Genomic DNA, 17,500 nt, shown 5'->3' with positions numbered 1-17,500 from the left:
GTGTGTGTGAGTGTGTTATGTGGAGTGAGATTGTATGTGTGTGTGTGTATATGTGTGATTGTGGGCAGGATTGTATGTGTGTGATTGTGTGTGTATATGTGTGCGGGTGTGATTGTGTGTGTTTATGTGTGTGCGTGTGATTGTGTGTGTGCGTGTGTGTGTTTATGTGTGTGTGTGAATGTGTGGAGTGCGTTTGTGTGAGCGTGGTGTGATTGTTTGGTGTGTGAGTGTAATTGTGTGTAAGTGTGTGAGGTGTGATTGTGTGCATGTGAGTGTGTGTGTGTGTCGTGTGCATGTGCATGTTGAATGAGTGTATGAGTGAATATGATTGTGTGAGTGTGTTTTGTGTGTGAGTGAGATTGTATGTGTCTGTGTGTGTGCGTGTGTTTATGTGTGATGTGTGTGTGCGTTTGTGTGAGTGTGCTGCTTGATTGTGTGTGTTTGTGTGCGTGTGAGTGTGTGTGTGTGTGTATATAATTGTGTGAGTGTGTTTTGTGTGTGAGTGAGATTGTATGTGTGTGTGTGTATGTGTGTGCGAGTGTGTGTGGCGCGTGCGTTTGTGTTTATGTGTGTGCGTGATTGTGTGTCTGTGTGTGTGACTGTGATTGTGTGTGTATGTGTGTGAGTGTATTGTGGGTGCGTGTTTATGTGTGTGAGAGTGTGAGAGAGGATGTGTGTGTATGTGTGTGTGGTTGTGTTATTATTAGAGAGTGAAATGTAAACAAACCTCCAGTTTGGTTGAAGCGTTCCTTTAAGTTTTCTATGTCGTTTTTGAAGACCTGCTGTTAACCCAAAGCACTCTGAGTCTCTCCCAGAACTGTGAATCAGTTGCGTTTAACATCCAGTCCTGTTTGGGTTCTGCTTTCTGTGTTGCTGTCATAGTGAATCGATCTGAACGTCATCAACCAAACCAACACCCACAAACTCTGAAGGTTTGGGACTTGAGAGGACCCAGTGAAGAAATACTTCAGAGAGTGAATCCTGCAAGAAAAAGTTCAAGTCATGACTTTAGTTTTCAGACTGTTTTATAAATCACTGAGAGTCAAGAAGACATGAAGCACATTCAAGACAACTTCAGCTGTTGTGAGGTAAACAAACACAAAACACATTCATAGAAAAACGTCTGCTCCAGAGTCCAGACTCTCTTCACTTTCAATATTCTGCTACGCCTTAAAAATGGATTCAATCTAACGACTAAATGTTTAATATTAGAAAATAATATTTTCTACTGCAGAGTATTTAATGTGAAGTGAAACTACTTCAATTTCCAGTTACTCGATGAGACTTTTATTCTTAAAGTCCTTAAATAGTTGGTTTCTCACTCTTTATATATCAATATATATTCATCCATATATACACAGATACATTTATACTGGACCCAGTTAACAAAACAAAGTGGGACATTGTTACAGGAAGGACTATTTTTTAAATGTATAGACTCAGAAAATATTTGACAACAATAACAATATGACAACATGTTCATTAGGTTGTCAACAACATTTCTGATTCAGATCCATCGACTGAAGATAATTCATCTGTATGTTTGGCTCTGATTCCTAAGATGTCAAAGTCAAATACTTGTGACAAAGACATGTAATTGAGACTTGATGTTTAAATGTTAAACAGAAGCTTCATTATAAATAACTATAAATCAAATAATGCGTTCAAACAGAACTTGAATTCAGAAAATAAACGTGTGGTTTTTAATACATTTTTTTAAATGTAAAGATAAATGCACATCTTCTTTGTTTATTGTGTAAAACACACTTGGTGCATGTGAGCAAACATAAAGGCTGATACCTTCATATCTGTGACAGACTCACATCAAGCAGTCCGGCTTCAGTGCAGATGTTATCACATTAGAAAGTATTAACAGACATCTGTCATGTATTCATCATGGAGGCAGCCTCGTCCTGATTCTTTGTCTCCCTGCTTCTTTTCACTGACATCATTTACATTAGAGATGAATTTGTGTTTTGTGTTAGTAACAATGTGTGTTGATTGTATTGGAGGAGGAGGTCACATTGATAACAGATCATTAATTAGTAATATCTCATGTCAGTGATGTTACTCACGGCCTTTATCAGACTAAATGATGTTGAACATTGTACCAACAAAGCAGGAAGCTGTTTGTGCTCAGCAGGTTCCTGTTACTATGGAAACAGCGCCATCTACTGACTACAATAACAAACCCAAACCTGAGTCGTCGCCATATTTGTCAGTTTACACAGTTTAGATGAATAACTGAGGTGTTTGAGTCTCTGGGAGATGAATCATAAATAATTAAAATGATGTTAAAATATATATATTTACATAAATAACAGTCTTGATTCATATCAACAGACTGAACCTGTTATTTCTTCACAACTTTTTATAAACCAACATGAAACATGAGACACATCATGAACAACTAAGTCTGAAATAATAAAGTTCATAATGTGCACAAGACAAGAAACTCTTTGTTTTATCGCTGAGTTTAAACGTGGCTTCGTTTTTCACTGTTTCTTGATTCATCGGAGTCTGTTGGTGTCACAACTTCAGTCAGCTCTTAACATTTTAATTTTCAATGTCTTATCTTATTTTTTGCATGTACTAATTCTCATGTCATTTCAGAATTCAGCCACTCCCCCCTGCTCTGCATCACCTCGTTCCCACGGATCCCATTACCTGCCCCTCCCCCAGACTCACCTGCTTTCCATCAGTCATTAGTCACCCAGTGTATATATACCGGCTCATTTCCTCTGTTCTCTGCCAGATCGTCTTGTGTGTTTTCTCCTAGCTTTCCAGCGTTATCCCGTGTTTCACTCTTCTGCCTGATCTCTGCTCTACCCTGCCTTTTGGACCCTGGATTCCCTTTTGCCTGCTCCTTATCAGATCTGTTTGATATCTCTGACTGTCTTCCTGGTTTTTGACCTCTGCTCGTCCAATAAACCAGAACTCTTGTCTACTCCCATAACTGCTCAAGTGTCGTGCTTCTGGGTTCACGTCTGCCATTTTGCGCACCCTGACAGTTGGACTTTTTCGCTTCAGAATCGCGGCGTCATTTCGTCCAGAACCAGCTCGGACCGTGTCGATCTTAATGATTCTGACCAAAGTAAGACATCAAATGACGGTCAGGATCAAAAGAAAGAAAAGTCCCTGTTCAGTTGATCTTTTCAGAAATAGAATATAATCTTTCCTTCTTACATGAGATCGATGACATTCACTAACATGAACTTTTAAATCAAGTCTTTGAAACGTTATTAAACTTCTCAAATCTGCAACGAAGGAACCAAACATCAAACATTACAATAGACCTGAAATCATTTTAGTGTCTTTTAAAAACATGGAGCATTTTTCCTTTCACTTCAAATCGACCAAACACAATAAAATAAAGTAGAAACGTGGACTTTAACTCACGTGCCGTCGCGCTGTGTGCTCCTGCCAGTAGAAGCAGGGACAGTACAGTGAACATTGTGAGCGGTGGTGTATTCCTCTTTGCTGGGCTGAAGGTAGATGAGCTCTTTTCTCCACAGAGAGACGGACTGTGGAGACAAGAGACGAAAACCAGGTGAGACGAGGACAAACTGTGAGGCGGGGACATCCTCTGAGCCAATGGGAATTGAGGATCAGCCTCCACGTCACTCAAATCTGGGGAAAAGGAAAAGTGATAGTAAAGATCTGCTCGTGACGATGTGTTTGTGTAGAATAAAGACCAGAGGTTAACACCCACAGGATCATTCATGGTTATGACTTGTGGTTATCAGCTGTATGAACAATCAGCAAAACTGTTTTGGTCCAGATTTGACCCACGTCCCTCACATCCCACATCTGGACCACGTGTGGGAACGATGGCACTGGGTGTCGGCTCCTTTTTGCCATGTGGGTCACAAGAAACCCTGAATTAGTTTCGTGCCATTGTTTTAAAAGTGGGCAACTTTAGAATCACATCCATTTTGTTTGGGAAACAAGAAGGAACCAGAAGGGCCACATATTGCAAGTGGCCCACATCCGTATGCTGTCTGGTTTGACTGTATGTGATGGACCTGTCCAGGTGAGTGTTCTCTGTGGGGCGGGGTTAACTAATTCCTTCACAGTTCCGATGTCATCAGTTTCGGCATATTTCAGTTTCCCAGGAAGAAGCAAAGCACCGCCTGATCTGAGTGAGTGTGAGCGAGAGATCAGTGGATCTGCTCATGTCTGATAATGAAAACACACTCAATCACAAAGTGGTTTTACACACGACTACAAAAACAACTGTATAATAATAATAATGAGACTATTAAAGACAGCAGCAAATCAAACATGAGAATTTACTGATAATAAAACCACCACAATCATTTTCTTGTCATGTGTAAATGTCTTTGTCGTTTTCCTGTTGAGAGTCACAGGTTTGACCAAATAGCTTTTCCTTGCTGCTCTTTCAGGTCAAATCCACATTAGTTTATTCTCTGGGACAATAATGAACATTTGAACTTTCACAGATGTGTTGAACTTTTCTACGTTGAATCACAAAGAGGCAAACCAGAACATCAGAGACTTTATTAAAAACAGAAGTACAAAAGGAATGAAACAGCAAAGCAGCTTCATGTAACATTTATTTATAAAAACCCAACAATAAGAGAAGTTGAGCGTCAACGTTCAGTTTCTACACTGTAAAAATGAAAACTTGAAACTGTGTTACTGCGATTTCTAAATATAATCAACAGAGAATATTTAATGGATTTGTAAACGTATTTGCTTCAACTAACTTTACTAAGTTAAATTTGTAAAGTTGCTGAAGTTATGTTGGCAAAACACAAACACAGGAAATATTAACAAATTTCATATGAGATACTTAAACATCCCACAACACTTTTATAATCTCCACTAAAATGAACTTATAAAGGTTAAGAACACAGCAAAGCATGAATATAACAAACAAAAACAAAACAAGCAACTCTTGATTAATTAATTTCTTGTTCAGGCCAAATTAGAAATAAAATCAGAATATTTACACATCTGGAAAACTAATTTTGTACTACTGCCGTGTTGTGTGTCCGTAGTGTGACAACAACTCATCTTTGTGTGTAATTTGATGTTACTTGATAAATCATGAATCAATATATTTCCTGAAAATGAATTGAATCATTAACTGATGATTTGTGTTCGAGTCAATATCAAGACGATTCACCACAGTGATGATGAACAACTTTCTGAAACTGTCAATGTGACCTGCAGTAATCTGAGCAGCGACAGATAAGACTGCTGCTGACTCAAAAAGTAGCCGTTCTCCTGTTTGTTGCTCAGTGAATTCGACTGTGCGAACCACAACTGGGAAAGCTGTTGTCGCACGATCAACAAAGTCACTCATTGACGAGTAGCAGCTGCTAAGAGCTCTGATCGCTGTTTATATGAATTCTATTAACATTGATTGTAACACTTGTCCAAATCACACCAGATTCAACACTGCACTTCCTTGAGCCCTTAACAACACACAGGTCAAGTGTGAAGCTGATCAATGTCTGACCCTGAATATCAGTTTATGATTTGAGTGATGAATAATCAATGAGTTCCCAGCGTAGGGAGACTGTGGTGACACTGCTTCTCGTCCATAAACCTAAAGAGAAAAAAGAAAGAAAAATGAAATGTTCAGTTCCACAAGCCAGCCACGTATTTTATGTATTTACAGTATTGAGACCTAATATTTCCATGATTCTCTCAGTGAAATTAAAGCTTACTCAGAAAAATACACTAATCTTAAATTGATAAGCCTAAATATTGGGTTTATTAACATTTGAATTGTTGTGTCACTGATGATATTTGAGTTTAATTCAACATTTAATCTGTCCTATTAACGTGAAGGTTTCTGATCTGTGCCTTGCTCTCAGCAGATTGTTTTATTTCTAATTAAAACAGAGGTTTTACATGATCACACATATGTTACTTTGCACTTAGTTTGAGGCAGTTTTGTTTAACAGATGAAGCAACTCACTGTGTTCAGGAGGACGTCTCACTTGGAGAATTAGGACCTTGTTCACTGATCTCAGCGGCTGTGAGGCACCTGGATCTTTCCAGCTGTGAGGTCAGAAACACATCGTTAGTCCATCCTCCTCTGAACAGACACTTTTATTACAAACCACCAACACTGCAGGAACAGACCTGAAAACTCTCTTCAGCACAAACTGAACCCTATCTAATCTACAGAGGGTTTACTAGAGTCCTGCACTGGGTCAGGTTCCTGTGGGGAGCCTCATATCCATTGAAATAAATATGGGCAGTAGTGTAGACAAGGCCTGAGTGAACATTTGTGGCAAATTTGAAGAAATTCCCTCGAGGCATTCCTGAGATATCGTGTTCACAAGATGGGAACAACGGATGAACAGCCTGAAAACATAACGCCTCCTGACTGTCGCGGTGTGGACCAGTACAAAGTGGACCACAAGGCCAAAAGTGACAAAGAGGTGTTGGGGGTGTTTATAAAACTGGACATGTTAGTACTTCAGCTGCTGTGCAAACGTGACGTGATGTCCTCATAAAGCATGTTAGTATAAAAGAAAACAGAATAGAAGTAGAAGTTCTACTTACCAGGTGAGGTACATTGGGCTGAAATAAAAGAAAATACAAATGATTTCAGTTATTACAGTGTTAGCTTGAAACAGATGTTGGTGTGAGGAACTGAAGTTTGTTTCGGGAGGTTTGATCTGAACGAGCATTAATTAGAAAGTCTAAAATCAAAACACCAGAAACATATTGGACAAAGCTTCTGTGTTGGTCTCTCACCTTTCTTCCTCCTGTACGATGAGTCCAATGACAGCGCTGACGACAGCGAGAGCGACCACTGCAGCGATGATGATGATGGTGGTCACGTCGGTGGGCTTCTCTGTTTTCATCGACTCATCTTCTACAACAGAGCAGCAGTCGAGTCTTAACAGTGACTATAATGTTCACATGTTGAAATCATAGACTAATGAAATAAACACAGACGACACGTCTCCACTTCCTCCACTTTCCAGAAATGAAGCTAAAATATCCGGATACGAACGCCGCATCTTTCACATTTGGACTCTGTGCAGTAGTGAACGGAGGAATGGAGCCACGGTAACGAGGTCCCGCCGATACACATGCTCTGTCAATCATGAGCTGTCAATCATGAGCTGTCAATCATGACATTTCACCCTGTTTTATAGCATCAATCAGCGACCGAGACCTTTGGCTTCACTTTTGAGGAGCCGTCATGTCGTCCATCTTTATTTACAGTCAATGGTTGAAATGGTTATAAACTGCGTGAAGAAATGTCCTAAATGTCTGTTGTTACTCGAGGTAAAGACCAGAGATTTGTTTTTTTTCTGCTTCATTAATTCTGTAGAATAAAGTTTTCATATCAAACATCCACCCTGATCCCAGTGTGTCTGTGAAAGGCTCACATCTGACCAATGATAAATCAGTCTGGCTCTAGTTGAGACCTGCAGAAACACTTCATGGAATAAAATCATACAATCATACAAGTCAATTTAAACATTTATAAATGTAAATCTAATTGATCAATGATAATAATAATAGTAATAAAATCCTCAGACACTGTTGCAGACACATTAAAACTAATTAATTTTCAGGGTCACATGATGAAAGGGAGCACATGCACTGGTTTAACACTGATCTAAATTTATTCATATACATTGATGAAAGAAAACTTCTCCTGCTACACATCAGCCAACATGACCTGCAGGACTGTTACTGTAGATGAAATGTGTGTTTCTCAGCGTCATCACTGGTTCAAGTTCACCTCTGTTGGACTCGACTGAGTCTTTGTCCAGTTTGGTGGCGATGTCTCCTTCACACCAGAGATCTGGAACACACAGTCGTACCTCCTCCAGTCTTCAGGGAGATGGATGAAACCTTCAGGTCAGCGCTCATCTGGAAGGTCCCGTCATGGTTGGGGAGGACCTCTCCGAGGTCACGTCCTCATGAAGCTCCTCCCGTCTTTCCTCCAGAACAACATGATGCTGTCGGGAAGAAACCTGTAGCGTGGCAGCTGACTGGAGAGGAGGGAGACTTCTGGAGGAGAGAAATCCTGGGAAGCTCTGGGAGGATAAAGAAAGACAGTTTATGGGTTATTATCATGTATTGCAAACTAATAACATCATTCCTGTTTGATTCCATTTATTTTGCATTAGTCATGTCTGTTAATATACGAGACAAGTGAACAAACTGAGATGTGAGTGAGAGACAGAGGCTGAAGTGATGCAAAGACACTGGGAGTGGACGATATGACGAAAAGTAATATCACAGTATTTATTGACACGTTTTATATCACAATATTTATGAAGTAAACTTCATGTAGTGGACAGGTCTGATCACTTCTGATTAATGTTGGTATTTTTGGTTAAAGTGCAAAGTGAGTGCAGGTCGGTCGGGCAGTGAGTGAGGAGGACATCCGGCTGGGTCTCAATTCAGGGCATCCTTCAGAGGACCGGTCTAATCCATTCATCAGTGACTCCAAGTGAACTGTGCCAGATGTAATGAAGTTCCTAGGGGCAGTCCTATTATGTCACATTCACTGTGACCTTGACCCCCTTTACCTCAGGCACCAAATGTAATCAATAACCAATCAATCTTTGAGTCCATGTGAAAGTTTGTACCAAATCTGAAGCTGATCTTACGATATCATGTAAAAAAAACATAAACATACTTTGTCGACTACGTGACCTTGACCTTTGACCTTTGTCCACCAACATGTATTCAGTTCATTTGTGAGTCAAAGTGAATGTTTGTGCTAAATTTGAAGAAATTATTTCAAGCTGATGTTAAGATATCACATTCAAGAAAAACCTATTGTTTGAGGCCACGGTGACCTTGACCTTTGACCTTTGACATTTGGCTACTAAAATCAAGTGAGTTAACCCTTGAGTCAAAGTGAATGTTTGCACCAAATTTGAGGAAATTCCCTCAAAGCATTCTGGAATATTTGTTCAGAGCAATGGGACGGACGGACGACCCGAGAGCATGATGCCTGCGGCCACTAGGTGTCGCCAGAGCGGAGGCATGAAAAGAGCAGAGCGAGAGAGAGAGAGAGAGAGAGGGAGAGAGAGAGAGAGAGCGAGAGAGAGAGAGAGAGAGGGAGAGAGAGAGAGAGAGAGAGAGAGGAGGGAGGGAGGAGGGAGAAGGAGAGAGAGAGGAGAGAGAGAGGAGGGAGGAGAGAGGGAGAGAGAGAGAGAGAGAAAGAGAGAGAGAGAGAGAGAGAGAGAGAGAGAGAGAGAGGGGGGAGGAGAGGGTGATGGTTGATGGAGGTTCTGTGATGTCACCTGTTCTCAGCAGAGAGCTCCTCCCGTGCTCAGGAACTTCTTCAGCCAGAAAGGACACAGCTGGAGGAGGTTGTTCTTAATATATGCAAGTTCAGCTTTATCCTGATCCCACTTCAGTTTGGTGATGAAACTCTTTGGTGTTGGAGCGATCCACGTCTCTGTCTCCAGGTCAATGATATGAAGTCTTCTCCATCATAACCATGCTGATCATAACCATTAACTTCTCCAGTCTCATCATCATATTCACATCCAAACATCTGCTGGTAAATGTGAAGCCTGAGAGAGAGACAGAGATCTGAGCTGTTATTATCACATCTTCACCACACACACAGAGACACAGAGACACACACAGAGACAGAGAGACACATTCACACACACACACACACACACACACACACACACACACACACACACACACACACACACACACAGAACACACACACACACACACACACACACACACACACACACACACACACACACACACACACACACATTTCTGAAGCACAAACAGAACCTCCTCAGTACAAACCTCCACCAAGGCCCAACAGTCCTCATAGTATAGTCCCAACGTTTATGTTTCATCAAGATCCGGAGTTACTCTCTGAAAATCAGCGTTGAACCAAAGATAAAAGCTGTTCCTGGATCAGCCCTGACTGTCTGAGTTTCATGAGTTCTTCTCACAAACATCCTTCGGTTTACTGTAACACGATTCCAGTTGTTGATCTTTATTATTTTCTGCTGATCAGTGAAGTTAATGTCTTTCAGCACTACAGTATATAAATGTCTTCTGGCTTTGACTCTGTGTTTGGGTGAATCTAATCTAACGTGTAATTCTCTGCTGTGTTTATTACTTTGTGGACACACTGTAGTCAGCACAGGACGTTCACCTGTTGCTCTACTGTTTATTTTATATATTTAAGGTTCAATAATCATTCTTTGTTATCTATTTTTTAATTAATCATTACTTGTTAAACGAAATATCAAAGTAGAAAATGAGGATATCTACATGTTTGATTAATTGTTTGGCAATTCATGAAAATGTCTGTGTGTGTGTGTGTGTTTATGTGTGTGAGTGAGATTGTGTGTGTGTTTGTGTGTGTGATGTGAGTGTCTGTGTGTGGGTGTGTGTGTGTTAATGTGTGTGTCAATGTGTGATGTGTTTGTGTGGCGTCGTGTGATGTGTTTTGGTGTGTGAGTGCAATTGTGTGTGTGTGTGATTGTGGGTGCGTGTTTATGTGTGTGAGAGTGTAGAGAGAGTGTGGCATGTAGAGTGTTGTGTGTACGTGTGTGTGTTGTGTTATTATTAGAGAGTTAAATGTAAACAAACCTCAGTTTGGTTGAAGCGTTCCTTTAAGATTTCCATGTGTTTTTGAAGGACTGCTGTACACCCAAAGCATTCTAGTCTGACTCTCCCAGAACTGTGAATCAGTTGCGTTTAACATCCAGTCCTGTTTGGGTTCTGCTTTCTTTGTGTTGCTGTCATAGTGACCTATCTGAACATCATCAACCAAACCAACACCCACAAACTCTGGAAGGTTTTGGACTTGAGAGGACCCAGTGAGGAAATACTTCAGAGAGTGAATCCCTGCAAGAAACAGTTCAAGTCATGACTTTAGTTTTCAGACTGTTTAATAAATCACTCAGAGTCAAGAAGACATGAAGCACATTCAAGACAACTTCAGCTGTTGTGAGGTAAACAAACACAAAAACACATTCATAGATAAAACGTCTGCTCCAGAGTCCAGACTCTCTTTACTTGAATATTCTGCTACGTCTTAAAAATGGATTCAATCTAACGACTCAAATGTTTAATATTAGAAAATAATATTTTCTACTGCAGAGTATTTAATGTGAAGTGAAACTACTTCAATTTCCAGTTACTCGATGAGACTTTTATTCTTAAAGTCCTTAAATAGTTGGTTCTCTCTCTTTATATATCAATATATATTCATCCATATATACACATATACATTTATACTGGACCCAGTTAACAAAACAAAGTGGGACATTGTTACAGGAAGGACTATTTTTAAATGTATAGACTCAGAAAATATTTGACAACAATAACAATATGACAACATGTTCATTAGGTTGTCAACAACATTTCTGATTCAGATCCATCGACTGAAGATAATTCATCTGTACGTTTGGCTCTGATTCCTAAGATGTCAAAGTCAAATACTTATGACAAAGACATGCAATCGAGACTTGATGTTTAAATGTTAAACAGAAGCTTCATTATAAATAACTATAAATCTAATGATGCGTTCAAACAGAACTTGAATTAAGAAAATAAATGTTTGGTTTTTTAGATACATTTTTTTAAATGTAAAGATAAATGCACATCTTCTTTGTTTATTCTGTAAAAATACACTTGGTGCATGTGAGCAAACATAAAGGCTGATACCTTCATATCTGTGACAGACTCACATCAAGCAGTCCGGCTTCAGTGCAGATGTTATCACATTAGAAAGTATTAACAGACATCTGTCATGTATTCATCATGGAGGCAGCCTCGTCCTGATTCTTTGTCTCCCTGCTTCTTTTCACTGACATCATTTACATTAGAGATGAATTTGTGTTTTGTGTTAGTAACAATGTGTGTTGATTGTATTGGAGGAGGAGGTCACATTGATAACAGATCATTAATTAGTAATATCTCATGTCAGTGATGTTACTCACGGTCTTTATCAGACTAAATGATGTTGAACATTGTACCAACAAAGCAGGAAGCTGTTTGTGCTCAGCAGGTTCCTGTTACTATGGAAACAGCGCCATCTACTGATTACAATAAAAACCCAAACCTGAGTCGTCGCCATATTTGTCAGTTTACAGTTTAGATGAATAACTGAGGTGTTTGAGGCGCTGGGAGATGAATCATAAATAATTAAAATGATGTTAAAATATATATATTTACATAAATAACAGTCTTGATTCATATCAACAGACTGAACCTGTTATTTGTTCACAACTTTTTATGAACCAACATGAAACATGAGACACGTCATGAATAATTAAGTCTGAAATAATAAAGTAGAAACGTGGACTTTAACTCACGTGCCGTCGCGCTGTGTGCTCCTGCCAGTAGAAGCAGGGACAGTACAGTGAACATGGTGAGCGGTGGTGTATTCCTCTTTGCTGGGCTGAAGGTAGATGAGCTCTTTTCTTCCCAGAGAGACGGACTGTGGAGAAAAGAGACGAAAACAAGGGGAGACGAGGACAAACTGTGAGGCAGGGACATCCTCTGAGCCAATGGGAATTTAGGATCAGCCTCCTACGTCACTTAAAACTGGGTGAAAAGAAAAGTGAAAGTAAAGATCTGCTCGTGAGGATGTGTTTGTGTAGAGTGAGTGTGAGCGAGAGATAAGGATCTGCTCATGTCTGATAATGAAAACACACTCAATCACGTGGTTTTCGACTTGTAATTATAGACTATGAAGAAGCAGCAAAACTGATTTACTTCCATAATCCACAATCATTTTCTTGTCATGTGTAAAATGTCTTTGTCGTTTTCCTGTTGAGAGTCACAGGTTTGACCAAATAGCTTTTTCCTTGCTGCTCTTACAGGTCAAATCCACATTAGTTTATTCTCTGGGACAATAATGAACATTTGAACTTTCACAGATGTGTTGAACTTTTCTACACGTTGAATCACAAAGAGGCAGAAATCCCAGAGAACATCAGAGACTTTATTAAAAAACAGAAGTACAAAAGGAATGAAACAGCAAAGCAGCTTCATGTAACATTTATCTATAAAAACCCAACAAGAAGAGAAATTGAGCCTCAACGTTCAGTTTCCACACTGTAAAAATGAAAACTTGAAATTGTGTTACTGCGATTTCTAAATATAATCAACAGAGATTTAATGGATTTGTAAACGTATTTGCTTCAACTAACTTTACTAAGTTAAATTTGTAAAGTTGCCGAAGTTGCCAAAGTTATGTTGGCAAAACACAAAACACAGGAAATATTAACAGAACATTTCATATGAGATACTTAAAACATCCCACAACACTTTTATAATCTCCACTAAAATGAACTTATAAAGGTTAAGAACACAGCAAAGCATGAATATAACCAAACAAAAACAAAACAAGCAACTCTTGATGAATTCATTTCTTGTTCAGACCAAATTAGAAATAAAATAAAATCTGAATATTTACACATCTGGAAAACTAATTTTGTACTGATGCTCGTGTTGTGTGTCCGTGTGTGACAACAACTCATCATTGTGTGTAATTTGATGTTACTTGGTATAAATCATGAATCAGTATATTTCCTGGAAAATGAAATTGAATCATTAACTGGATGATTTGTGTCTGAGTCGAATTATCAACACGATTCACCACAGTGATGATGAACAACTTTGTGAAACTGTCAAAGTGACCTGCAGTAATCTGAGCAGCGACAGATAAAGAGCTGCTGCTGGACTCACAAAGAGCCGTTCTCCTGTTTGTTCAAAGCTCAGTGAAGCTCGACCGTCTGCAGAACCACAACTGGAGAATCAGCTGTTGTCGTCGATCAACAAAGTCACTCACGCTGACGAGTCCCAGCCGCAGCTGCTACAGAGCTCTGGTCGCCTGTTTATTTGAATTCTATTAACATTGATTGCATCACTTGTCCAAATCACACCAGATTCAACACTGCACTTCCTTGGGCCCTTAACAACACACAGGTCACACTGCATGAAAATAAGTATTTGTGTCAGATACTGTTGCTGCGAATTTTGGTGGAATTTCAGGTTAACGGCTGTTCACAGGAATCTGCAGGCAGCACAGAAAACTGCCAGTAACTGCCGGGAATTGACGCGGGGTTCCAGTTTCTGGCAGTTTTACAAGCCTGAGAATGTTGGGAGGTGACCCCCCTGCTCCTAAGCCTAGGGGAGGCTTTCACATGTAAATGACAATGCTGTGAGCTTTACAAATGCAAATCAGGATAGTTTCACTCAGTGGTGCAGAGGTAACACCTTTTTCTAAAAGGTACTAACTAAGGTACCAACTAAAATATCTGGCGTAAGTACACCAGGCTTAAAATAAATATAAAATCTGAAATTGTAGCTTATATAGATTTCCCTTATGAATTACATTGTATACCATGAGCAAAGGTCAATGCTATAAACATTTTTTAAAACCACTGTACAGTTTTTTAAGAGAAGTCTTTCTGCTGACACCAAAACACTGTGCTCCCTAACCCTAACTATTTCAGTATTCCATTAAAACACTCTCAGCCAATGTGACTTACAATAAGTGCATTCAACTATGAGGGTACAAACACAGAACAGCAAGAATCATGTAAGTACATTAACTTAACACCAGAAAGAATAAACTGGTCCTCAGTCACATACTCATCTCATATAAATGTAAAGTACAATTTAAAAACTGTTATAACCACTGCTTCAAAAGTGAAAAGGTAATTTGTGAAGTTTTACTCTGAAAACGTCACACTCAGCTTCATGCCACGTCACTTGTTAACGTCAGCGCGTTAGAAGGCTGGACCAATCACAGCCTCGTGAAGGAAGCGTCTGTCTCCGCAGACAAGAAACTAGCGGCTCGTGTTTTGCGTGGTCCGACGAGTGACTCTGTTTTCGGTGTAAACAACTTGCTGAAGTCGAACGACTCTGTTTCCCTGGAGGAGAGGAGGAGTGCGTTGGAACGCAAAGCCCGGCCCAGTGTGGGAGTCGGGCGGAGAAGACGGGCTATCCCAAACTTACGGTAAGAGCTACAGAGAGAAGCCATTGCTAACTGCTAAGCTAATCTTAGCTCTGACTAGCGTTTAACAATGTGGGATTAAAGTTGCTAAAAGAAGAAGAGAGCATCAGTGCTTACAGAGCAGTGATGTTTAAATACGAACTGCTTCAACTCAGGTTTGTTCTGTTTAAACGTGACTTTGGTCAGTTTATTTAATGGAAACTGCCGTCTCTTCACACCTCGGAGGCGGGCACGGGGGGGTAAGATAAAGAGAGCTATAAAATATCAGGTTTTACTACTGATCTATTTCATCATTGTTTTCCAGCCGAGCCCCCACCACACACACAACAGCAGTCACTGCACATTTGGCGAGACTCTAGCTGCAGGTCCGGATTTGCAGTGTGGAAAATGACGCCATTGTCTGTAAGTAACTGTTTTGTAAATGTGATGTAGGTGATGTAGCGAGGCTATTTCCGTTTATTAATAATATACTCATGTTACTCATGTTGTTTTCTAGCTGCCTGTACTAAGTAAGCGTACTAAGAGCCAGTATGAAGGAACTTCCCGTACATCCAACGGAGCTTGCAGCTCTTGCAGCAGCATTGAAGTTCAGGAGTCGACAGAGAAGAGAGGGTAAGATAAGATTCATTAGATCATTTTCAGTTACATGTGTAGGTGTATGTTGTCATTGAACTGTGCTAATTGTACTGATTGTGTTTACAGCTGATTAAGCGGGACAGATGACATGGATCCATCCTTCCACAGCCAGGAGATCCGACCTGTGTGCCACACTTCAAAGAAGACTGGAAGCTGCACTGGATCTCACCTACACATCACAGACGTCTACACGCTGGAGCAGATTCGGACAGAGTCCACAAGAACTTATGACCCAGAGGCGGCAAAGAGACTTCAAGCTTCACCTGATTAGTTTTCACTCACTGGCTAGGCCAGTTGTGTTTTTACATTATTTGTGCTGTATGTAAATAAAGCTTTGACTCAACATATACCTTAATGTTTTTTTCCCCTCTACAATATGTTCAATATATAACATCAAGCATCACATGAATGAATGTATAGTCTTAAGTAACTGCAGTGCTTTTGGTAAAGGCTTACTAATAATTAATAATATATATTAATTAATAATGAATATATAATATATATCCATTATTAATTAATATATATTATTAAGTGTCTAGTGTCAAGTGTGAAGCTGATAATGTCTGACCCTGAATATCAGTTTATGATTTGAGTGATGAATAATCAATGAGTTCCCAGCGTAAGGGGGAGACTGTGGTGACACTGCTTCTCGTCCATAAACCTGAAGAGAGAAAAAAGAAATAAAAATGAAATGTTCAGTTCCACAAAGCCACGTATTTTATGTATTTACAGTATTGAGACCTAATATTTCCATGATTCTCTCAAAGCCCTACATATCGGGTTTATTAACATTTGAATTGTTGTCACTGCTGATATTTGAGTTTTAATTCAACATTTAATCTGTCCTATTAACATGAAGGTTTCTGATCTGTGCCTTGCTCTCAGCAGATTGTTTTATTTCTAATTAAAACAGGTTTTACACATGATCACACATATGTTACTTTGCACTTAGTTTGAGGCAGTTTTGTTTAACAGATGAAGCAACTCACTGTGTTCAGGAGGACGTCTCACTTGGAGAATTAGAACCTCGTTCACCTGATCTCAGCGGCTGTAAGGAAACTGGATCTTTTCCATCTGTGAGGTCAGAAACACACCGTTAGTCCATCCTCCTCTGAACAGACACTTTTATTACAAACCACCAACACTGCAGGGAACAGTCCTGAAAACTCTCTTCAGCACAAAATCAACACTATCTAATCTACAGAGGGTTTACTAGAGTCCTGCACTGGGTCAGGTTCCTGTGGGGAGCCTCGTATCCATTGAAATAAATATGGGCAGTAGTGTAGACAAGGCCTGAGTGAACATTTGTGGCAAATTTGAAGAAATTCCCTCGAGGCATTCCTGAGATATCGTGTTCACAAGATGGGGACGAACGGATGAACAGCCTGAAAACATAACGCCTCCCTGACTGTCGCCGGTGTGGACCAGTACAAAGTGGACCAGTACAAAGTGGACCAAAGAGGTGTTGGGGGTGTTTTATAAAACTGGACATGTTAGTACTTTCAGCTGCTGTGCAAACGTGACGTGATGTCCTCATAAAGCATGTTAGTATAAAAAGAAAACAGAATAGAAGTAGAAGTTTTACTTACGAGGTGAGGTACATTGGGCTGAAATAAAAAGAAAATACAAATGATTTCAGTTATTACAGTAAAAACACAAACTGAATTGTGTCATGTTTTTCACTAGTGGCGATCCTCCTCAAACGATCGACAACATACTGTCACTTCTTATTGTTTGTGTGCTGGACGCTGTGTGCAGAGCTTTTTATAAACAGTCTGTGGTGCAGAGGGAAGTTAGAAAACTTTGTGTGAACCCTGCAGCTCTTGAAACAGATGTTGGTGTGTGAGGAACTGAAGTTTGTTTCGTGAGGTTTGATCTGAACGAGCATTA

The 17,500-nt window shown here is 39.8% G+C and overlaps 1 protein-coding gene and 3 pseudogenes across 1 annotated transcript in view; 1 reads left to right on the top strand and 3 right to left on the bottom strand.

Moving 5' to 3' along the window:
• LOC118124614 overlaps window positions 1-17,500 on the top strand; it is a 478,051-nt pseudogene that overhangs the window by 350,536 nt on the left and 110,015 nt on the right.
• LOC124851132 (major histocompatibility complex class I-related gene protein-like) overlaps window positions 1-17,500 on the bottom strand; it is a 208,199-nt gene that overhangs the window by 154,224 nt on the left and 36,475 nt on the right. The gene's annotated exons all lie outside the window — the stretch shown is intronic.
• Window positions 1-17,500, bottom strand: part of LOC118124654 — a 247,630-nt pseudogene that overhangs the window by 221,699 nt on the left and 8,431 nt on the right.
• The window catches only part of LOC118124630, a 36,501-nt pseudogene continuing 35,166 nt past the window's right edge, over window positions 16,166-17,500 (bottom strand).

The sequence above is a fragment of the Hippoglossus stenolepis genome, chromosome 17 (assembly GCF_022539355.2).
Source record: "Hippoglossus stenolepis isolate QCI-W04-F060 chromosome 17, HSTE1.2, whole genome shotgun sequence".
Classification (NCBI taxonomy): Eukaryota; Metazoa; Chordata; class Actinopteri; order Pleuronectiformes; family Pleuronectidae; genus Hippoglossus; species Hippoglossus stenolepis.
Note: the sequence above shows the minus strand (reverse complement) of the source record. Positions and strands in the feature narration are given on the sequence as shown.